Source organism: Eptesicus fuscus, chromosome 13 (genome assembly GCF_027574615.1).
Source record: "Eptesicus fuscus isolate TK198812 chromosome 13, DD_ASM_mEF_20220401, whole genome shotgun sequence".
Taxonomy (NCBI): domain Eukaryota; kingdom Metazoa; phylum Chordata; class Mammalia; order Chiroptera; family Vespertilionidae; genus Eptesicus; species Eptesicus fuscus.
Window position 1 is genome coordinate 80,967,005 of NC_072485.1, and position 9,571 is coordinate 80,976,575.

Sequence of the window (9,571 nt, forward strand, 5' to 3'; positions counted from 1 at the left end):
TCTGGCCACCATCCAGAACTGAAATATCATTGCTGACATGTGCACATAAGGAACTGGTGGACATTGAAATTGGGTCTCAAAAGAACTGTTGGTCCAGAAAGAAACTCACTACAGACTGATTCATTTGCCTTTCAGCATAACCATTATTGCTTGTCTCATTTTCGGTTCTTTTAAGTGTATTTCTAGTAACACATGATCTCACTCATCTAGGGGAAATGATGAACAACATAGACTGATGAACAAGAACAGACCCAGAGACAAGGAGGCATGGATCAGACTGTCAGGCCTCAGAGGGAGGGGAGGGGAGGGGAGGGAGGGGAGGGATAAAGGGGAGAGATCAACCAAAGGACTTGTGTGCATCCATATGAGCCTAACTAGTCGTCAAGGACAACAGAGGGCTGGGGGCACGCGTGGGGAGGGGTTTGGGATGGGAATGGGGGGATGAGGACAAATATGTGATACCTTAATCAATAAAGAAATTTAAACAAAAAAATTTTAATAAATAAAACGTCTGGGCCTGGACATTAAGGCATAGACACATTTCTACCTACACCTCCGCTAAACACAGCCAGAGACTTTGGGTATTTACATATGAAACAACCATAAGTAGACTCCCAAAGGCTTTGAAGATGGACAGAGGCCGGAATACAAGCTCGGGGCCCAGGGATTTGAAGAAGAACAGGAGGTGAGTTTCTTTACTATCTTTTTTGCTCATAGATTCCAGACTGGGTTCTGCAGACCTGCATCTTAGAAACACACACACATGCAGACAAAGAGAGCCCCAAGAGATGTTTGATTTCTTTGCAAAAGACCAAGAAAGGGGCATATAAGGCAGAAATCTTAGGTGATAACTTTCTTTTCCCTACCCCAGTGACACACCACAAAAGAGCTATATCTGCACATCATCTCCATCAGCCAAGGCTATGCGGAATCACCTGACGTTCCCCCTAATCCGGGAGAAATAAAGACCTGTCCCCTTGTCTCTCGGGATGATGTCAGCAGAGCCCTGGTGGGCAGCCTGGACTTCCTAGTGGCAATGAGTCAGGTGTCTGCCCCCAAGGGAAATCAGTGGAGACTGAGTGAAGAGCCATAATTCCATCCCCACCTGGTGATCCAAGAGGTGGCCCAACCTCATTTCCCAACAGCCATGGCGTGAGCAAAGGCCTTCTGAAGACATGATGAGGCCTGACAAGATTTTGTAAAAATACTGGCTGACATTTCCTGAAATACGGTGACAAACATAAACCTGTCAAAGATTGAAGAAGCTGAGCATACTCCAGGATGAACCCAAATAAATCCACGCCAGACACATCTCTGGAAAACTTTTGAAAATGGAAAACAAACATACACCTTGTAAGCAGCTAGGAGAAATGAGGCATTACACTCAGGGGGTCAATAATATTATTGATGATAGCTTTGCCATCAGAGATTGTGGATGCCAGAAGGTAATGACACGACACTTTTCACGTGCTGAAAGAAAAGAATTGTCAACCCAGAATTCTGTATCCAGTGAAGTGATCCTCAGGAATAAAGGGGAAATTAGACCCCCTCAGATGAATGAACACTAAGAAAATCTGTCACCATCACAACTCCCCCAAAATTGTCAAAGGAAGTAATTCCCAAAGAAAGGAAAAAAAGACAAGTTGGAAATTTAGAAAACAAGAAAGAAAATCCATTAGGTAAAAATATGGGTAAATACACTAGACCAGTGGACGGCAAACTGTGGCTCACGAGCCACATGCGGCTCTTTGGCCCCTTGAGTGTGGCTCTTCCACAAAATACCACGGTCTGGATGAGTCTATTTTGAAGAAGTGGCGTTAGAAGTTTAAGTTGAAAAAATTTGGCTCTGAAAAGAAATTTCAATCATTGTCCTATTGATATTTGGCTCGTTGACTAATGAGTTTGCTGACCACTGCACGAGACTATTCTCCCCTCTTGACAGTTCCAGATTCTGTTTGATGATTGAAGCAAAAATTATAACATCATCTGAAGTGTTTCCCAATGTACATGCAGGAAGTATTTCAGACAATTATATAATAAATGTGTGGGGGGGAGCTAATGGGATATAAAGAGAAGTGAGGTTTCAGTGTTTCACTCAAACTGGGGAACAGCTGACAGCAGTAAATCATAATGTCGTGTTTGCAGAATGCAATACCAGAGCAACCACGACACAAACAGAAACATTCAAAACACTGTATAAATCAAACAGAACATTTTACATGTCAGGGTATCCATAGAAGGGCAGGAAAAATGACCCAGAAGGTGGCGAGCAGGGTGGGAGGAGGCAGTGGGAGAGCAGAGAAAACCAACAGAAAAGGCAAATCAAAAGGGCAAACTTCAGAGCTAACATACACACAGAATACAATGGCAAACTAAACCAATTTGAAAAAGAGAACGACAGAGGAGAGAGAAACATGACTGTCTACTCGAAATTCATTCACAAATAATGACACATGTAAGTGGAAAATAAAAGGACTTTTAAAATACCCCACACAAACACGGCCCATAGGAAAAACAGGTGACAATATAAGACCATGTCAAACCTCAGAGGAAAGAAAATGATAAGGAGAGCGAGGGACATTCCATAAGGATACAAAGGTCAGTCTCCCATGAAAATATAACAGCCCCAAGAGCATGTGCAACGAGGACCAAAGCTGCAAAATACATGAAGCAGGAGAAGTAAAAACTGAGAGAAGAGAGGAGAAAGGAGCAAATTCACATGTAATTGGTGACTGACATCACATCTCTAAACTAGTAATGAAGCTACTAGTCACATCAGCAAGGGTGTGGGGGACCTTAACACACCATCAGCCACCTTGATCTCATTGACCTTAAAAACACTTACCCGCCCTAGCCGGTTTGGCTCTGCATAGAGCATCTGCCTGTGGACTGAGGGTCCCAGGTTAGGTTCCCATCAAGGGCAAGGGCACATGCCTGGGTTGTGGGCTCAACCCAGTGGGGGGTGGGCATGAGGCAGCTGATCGATGAATCTCATCATTGATGTTTCTATTTCTTTCTCCCTCTCTGATATATATATATGTCCACACCTCTCTGCTAGTGAAGACAAATGGGCAGCTTCAGGAAGGTGGGCGAGCAACAGGCCCACAGGCCGGGCCACCAGGGGGGCAGCTGCGGGAGAGGCCAGACCGCGGCTGCAGAACCACCTGAGCACGTGGACCCTGGACACGGGCCTCAGAGGGAGTCCCTGGCCCAGCAGCTGCAGCCGGGCCTGCGAGGGGCAGCACCCCTGTGGGGCGCTCAGGCCACACTCAGGGCTCTGGGCTGGTACAGTGAGGCCCTCACCCTGAGCAGGGGGGCGTGAGAGGAGGGGGGGGCAGACACCCCCGTGGGGCGCTCAGGCCACACTCAGGGCTCTGGGCTGGCACAGTGAGGCCCTCACCCTGAGCAGGGGGGCGTGAGAGGAGGGGGGGCAGGCAGTGGCCCAGAGCCACACCGTGAAGGGCATGGCCTGCTTGCGGGCAGTGGGCGCTCTGTGCCGCTCAGACGCCTTTCTGAGTGAGACTCATTGGAAACAGGGAGGACGCTGCCCGGAGGCCATTCTGCCTTCCCGGCCAGAGGAGCCATGGCCGTTGGACCCACCAGTCCGGAGCCTGTGTGTCCCAGGGAAGCGGGAGCCGGGGTCACGGGGGTCATGCTGGGAGAGGGGGCGCCTTTCCGCGCCCCTGCACTCAGCGCTTCCTGATGGAGGGGGCTCTGCCAGGGGCTGTGCTCCCCTCTGTCTGCAGGGCGGCTCTCCTCCAGCCCCCTGAAGCCTGAGAGCTGGGCCTCCCCGTGGCCTCCAGCAAAGCTGTGCCTGACAGCGGGAGGGAGGGGTGAGCGCAGCTTAGCCAATAGCCACCTCCCCTGCCCGCTCCACCTCCATGCGCACGCGCACGCGCACGCACCATGCGTACGCACGCACACGCACACACGTCACTCACTTCTGAGGCGCGCACAGCCGGCCCTTCATGGGGCAGCACCGGCCCCTCACAGACCTGGCTGAGGCCCGAGGGGCGGCCGCCAGGAGCCCCTGCCCCGCTGCCCACCATGGGTTTGCGTGGAAACGGGACGGGAAGGCGGGAAAGGCCGCAGGCGGCTGTGGAGAGGCTTCCCTGCACGGAGGAGACCAGGGGAGGAAGAGCACCTCTCTTGTTTTTAGGACACGAAGTTTTCTTTATTCTTTGGGGGACGGGACGCCACACTTCATCAGTGAAGAGAAACATTTGTATTGGCGCAGAGCCTTTTTCACCCCCCCCCCCCGCCCCCCTGCGGCCATGGATTCACAGGGAGCGGTCCCGGCTCTGGCTCCTTCCCATCGGCGCCCACAGAGGAGCTTCCCGGGACCCCGGCGCCTTCCCTTGGGCTGCCTTCTCTTTCTGGTCCTGCCTCACGTGCTCGCGGACAGGTTCGGAGCGGGCCAGGCTGCCACCGGGGACGTGAGGCCATGAAGCATCCAAAGAGATTTTATTTCGGGCGCCTGGGAGCAGGTGGGCTGAGTCGGACGAAAAGGAATCAGCGGAGCCCGAGGGGGAGGCGGTGGACGAACCGCTGCTGGCTGCAGCCGTTCCGCTGACGTCAGGGGCCTGTCCGGGCTGGTTCCGCCCCCATGCCTGTGCTCATCCGGGCTCCCCTGCTCAAGGCTGCAAGCTTTCTGCAGGATTCCCGCAGAGCACAGCGCGATTCCTCTGCCCCTCTTATTCTCAACCCTGTCCCTCACGACCTACACGACTTCTCTTGGCAAGACTCTTGCCCCTTGATGCCCACAGGATCACCTTTCTTGTAGATTCGCATGTACGCGGCCAAGGAGCAGCTGCATGTTTTCCCAAAGGCCTAGAGAACATACAGGGGGGCCTCCTCTTTCCCTTCGTTCAGCCGTTTTGGCGATTACTGGCAGATGGCAGTACCGGCCAAAAGGCGAAAAGCACCTCTTACTGCCCTGGGACAGGGCCAGCTGAGGATGGGCCCTGGAGGCTGTGACCACAGCGACCAGCACAGCGGACGTGGACCAGCAGGAGGGAGAAGCCTGGGCCCTGGTGCCCCGGGAGCTGCGGGACTGAGCCTGCGCCTGCCTCCGCCTCCTGCTCCAGGGACAGCGGACGGCCAGGCTGGGGCAGCCGCTCTCAGGGGAGTTCCGCTTCTCCCACCCACATGCACCCCATGCCATTGAGCCCTGGGATCCCCAGGTCCAGGCACCCGCCTGCTGAGGCCTTCCCGTGGGGTCCCGCCCTGAAGGCTGCCCGGGGTTCCTGTCCTTCGTGGGGTGGGTATAGGATAAGGACACACGTGGGCCTGGGGCTGACAGCTGGGCCTCATGCTCCCTGTCCTGCAGCGGGAGCCCATGGCCAGGGCAGGGCAGGTGTAAGGCTTCCCTCTGACTCCGACTGCTTCCAGGCCCGGCCATTCCAGGCCTTGAGGTTGGAAATCATGGACCTGCCCACTTAGAGCAGCGGTTCTCAACCTGTGGGTCGCGACCCTTTTGGGGGTCGAATGACCCTTTCACAGGGGTCTCCTAAGACCATCGGAAAACACAGATATTTACATTACAATTCATTAACAGTAGCAAAATTACAGTTATGAAGTAGCAACGAAAATAATTTTATGGTTGGGGTCACCACAACATGGGGAACTGTATTAGGAAGGTTGAAAACCACTGACTTAGAGAAATACTGAGAGTCCCTTTAAAGCATTTAGGATTCAGTCCTTCTGAACAAGAAAGGAAAGTGAAAGCGAAAGTGTCCACCTGGGTATAAAACCTGTTGCATTAGGAGCAGAAAGCCAGACTCACTCTGGCTAACAAGGGATTCGGTAAGTCCTCAGAACTTTCTAGAACCAGCTCTACAGGGGAGGGCAGCTCCCTGTTACAAATGAAGGCCTGGGGCTGTGTTCCTGTTGGTAATTGCAGTGCTGTCTCTAAGGCTGCCATGGAGACCTGCATGTTGTTTAAGTCTCTTTTGCTGTTGGACTGGGAGGCCATCGGGCAGAGGGAGTCCCCGCTCTGGGTCTGACACTGTGTGGGGTTGGGGGTCATGTGGGAGGATGTGTGGGTTCTGGTCTGTGCCCGCCTGAGCAGGGGAAGGAGCTGCAATGTGGGCTGATGGGGGACCCGGGACTTGGGGAGCAGTGGATTCCGGGCTGTGGGGCTCAGCTGCTGCTGGGGTTCGGTGCCTCCTCAGCCACTCTGTTCTCGCTCCCCCTTCCTCCCAGGCCGGTGTCTGCCGGATGCTGCACATTCGGTTCTCAGCGTCCAACGCGGACAGCTGGCCGCAATAGCCCTGGAGTTCAGACTCACACCTGTTCCTGCTGGTAAGTCCAGCGCTGTCTCTAAGGCTGCCATGGAGACCTGTATGTTGTTTAAGTCTCTTTTGCTGCAGGACTGGGAGGTCATCCGGGAGGGGCCGGCCCAGCACGTGATGTGCAGCAGAAAGGCAGCCAGCTGGGCCGGGCTGTTACAGGAAGTGGGGCAATTCTGGGAAGGCGCCTGCACATTCCAGAGCTCAGTCCACCTGCATCACTGCTCCTGGGAACCACTGCCTCCCCAGACCAGGCCCCAGCTCACTGCCCTGCTCCTGGCACAGGGCCCAGGCCTCCCCTTAAGTCCTCATTTCATTTCAGAGTGAGAAATGCCCTGTTCTCCCCCAGATGGACACCATCTCTGGGCCTACCTGGCCTGAGCCCTGGCCCCTGGCCCTCCAGCCCTCCTGCTCCCACAGGTCCTTTCCTCCTGTTCCAAACCAGGCCCCTCTCAGGACCCAGGGGATGCAGGGAGGGAGGGCCGAGCACACAGGACCCCCTGATGGAGCTCACAGCCCAGAGGGGGTGAGACAGGCACAGGGACCGCAGCAGAGCAGGATCACGTGGGGAGAGGTGGCGTCCCGGGGGCTGAGGACCCTGAGCGTGGCAGCTGAGCCAGGCTGGGCCTTCAGGGAGCTCCTCAGAGGAGGTGTCTGTCTGGGGGGAGGAGAGGAGGAGTGGGCGTGGGGCAGGGGCTGGGGGCAGAGAGAAGCTGGGGTGCAGAGGAGCAGAGGCCAGAGGGAGCTGTGGGAGGGAAAGGCAAGGCCTTCAGCCAGCTCGGGGGGCCGAGGACAGGGGGGGGGCAGGAGGGTGGGGGAAGGGTCAGGAGGGGCTGTGGCTTCCCAGGGGCAGGCCTGTGCCCTGAGGCCAGAGGAGGGTCATGGACAGATGGGACATTTGGGAAGGACACAGGGGGTTCTGGGGGACTGGCTAGGGAAGTGAAGGGACAGGAGGCAGGGAACCTTGTCAGGAAACTGTGAGGTCACAAAATCCAGGAGTGGGTGCCTGAACCGAGTCATGGCGGGAGATGGACGAGGAGGGGAATCGGGAGAAGTGTCCCGGTCAGCGTGGGCTGCTGGGTACCAGCATGCAATGGGGCAAAGGGAGGCTGAGCCCTGGCCTCAGGTTGGGCCGCCTGGGGTGAGGGCTGCAGGAGGTTTCTCATTCGCTGAGGTCAGACACAGAGATAAAGAAAAGCTGAAAAATTCTCTAATCATGAAGCTGTGGTGCCCTAGGCTGGGCCCTGAGGAGAGGGAGGAGGTGAGCCAGAAAGGGAGGGAGGGAGGGAGGAAAGGGACAGGAGGAGATGGGACAGAGAAGACCCAGCGCAGCCACTGCCAGCTGAGTGTCCCCGGGCAAGTCCCTCTCCCTCTCTGATCCTCAGTTTCCCCAGCGGAGCAAGGGGTGCTGCTCCCTCCCCTGGGCTGTGGGAGGGTGGCAGTCATGGGGGGAAAGTGCCCGCAGAGGCTGCCTGAGTGTGTGAGCCCCGTCTGCCCCCTCCCTCACCCAGCTCCGGAAGCTGGGCAGCCACACCAGGGCCTCCTCAGAGCTCAGTCCCCTTACTAGGCTGTCAGTCCTGTCCCCCAGGTCGGCATCTCCGAGAGTGGGGGTCGCAGGGCTGCAGGGGCAGAGGGTGAGGAGGCCCTGATGCCGTCATAGACCCCCTGTGCGGAAAACCTGACGGAGACAGGAGGGTCTGTGAGGCAGAGAACCTCGGGACTCCCCTGGACAACGGTGCAGGGGTTTGGCCGGGCCCAGCCTCAGGGAAGGGGGTTTGCATACAGGTTATGTCATCACCCTTTGGACACGTGCACAATACACCTGCATCTGCATCCTAGTTGTGTACGTGTACACGCAACACAACATACATATGCACAATACACACCGACAGACAGCACCGCCCCCCCCCCCCGACATGCATGACATACACACACTGGACAAATATTCACTCTCCTAATACACAAGGTCGTATTTCCAGGCTCTGCCCTCTGGGAAAAGATTCCAGACTCCCGGGTCCCAGGGCAACTTCTAGAAGCTGCAGGAGGCTGAAGACCTCACAGGGGACAAGAGTCCCCACCACACGCTTGCCCAGGGAAGAACATCCGTAAGGGTGTCCCCAACCAAGCAGCAGCGCCACGACAGGGGCCTGGAATTTGCCTGCAATTTTGTCAGCACCTTCCTGGCTGTTTGCTTGCAGTTTGTTGAACATCGGGAGCTGGAGACCTGATTGTGATTTCCCACAGCAGCTACTGCCACTGGGCCTTGTATGTGGGCGATGGTTATGTGATCCACCTGGCTCCCCCAGGTAAGGGGGTTGAAAGTGTAACTTTCCAAAGATTTGTTAACATGATGAGAACAATTCAAAGCCAAATGCCACCCTGGGAACCCGTGTTGGTTTCTCCCTGAGCAGTGCGTGTGCTCACTGTACATCCGTGTCCCTTGGAGGCATCTCAGTGGTCCCTCGGGTCCTGACTCAGCAGGGACAGAGGTCCGTGGACCCCAGGGAAGCCGGGCTGCACCCATATTGGACACTCTCCAGCTCCGGCCGTTAGCTGGGCGAGCAGACAGATTTCTCTAAACCAGCAGCGTGTCTGGGTGTCCCGGTCTCATGGAGGGACTGCATCTCTTGCTGTGTCCTGTGCTCAGAGGACGTCACAGAACAGGGCGTCCTGAGAGGGTTTCCTGAACACCCTCAACAGAGCAGCTCTCCCCGGTCACACGTCACAGAGAGTCTCTCACACACACACACACACACACACACACACACACACGAGCACCTGGACCCTGATGTAACGCAGGGAGAGCAGAAGCAGGATGACAGGCAGTCAGAGGAGAAGGCAGGGCCCACACGTGTGTCCCGTCCATGAAAGGAAGGTGCTGGGATGAGACCGCGGACTGGGAGGCACAGGGGCTGGTGCCCTGCAGAGCAATGGCACCCACACCTCGGACAGCAAGCGTGTGCGTTCTCACTGGACAGACACCGTCTCATGATCACAAGACTCTCCTTGTAACTGACCAGGGTTCTCTGCGCTGTCACCTACACTGACAGCGTTGAAAACTGTCAGCATGGATGGCAAATAGTAAGCGAAACCCCCTAATCCAGCGACACTTAGGAGGCTTGGAACAGGGAGGTGAGTGTGAGGAGCGGGTCCTGCTTGTGTGTGAGGGTGCAGGCAGAGCTTCCTCAAGGGCGGTGCTAATGCAGCATCAGCCCGAGACTCACACGTAAAGGAGCCTGCTGGTTAGCGTGCTCCTCAGCTCCCTCCTCTTAGTAAATCCC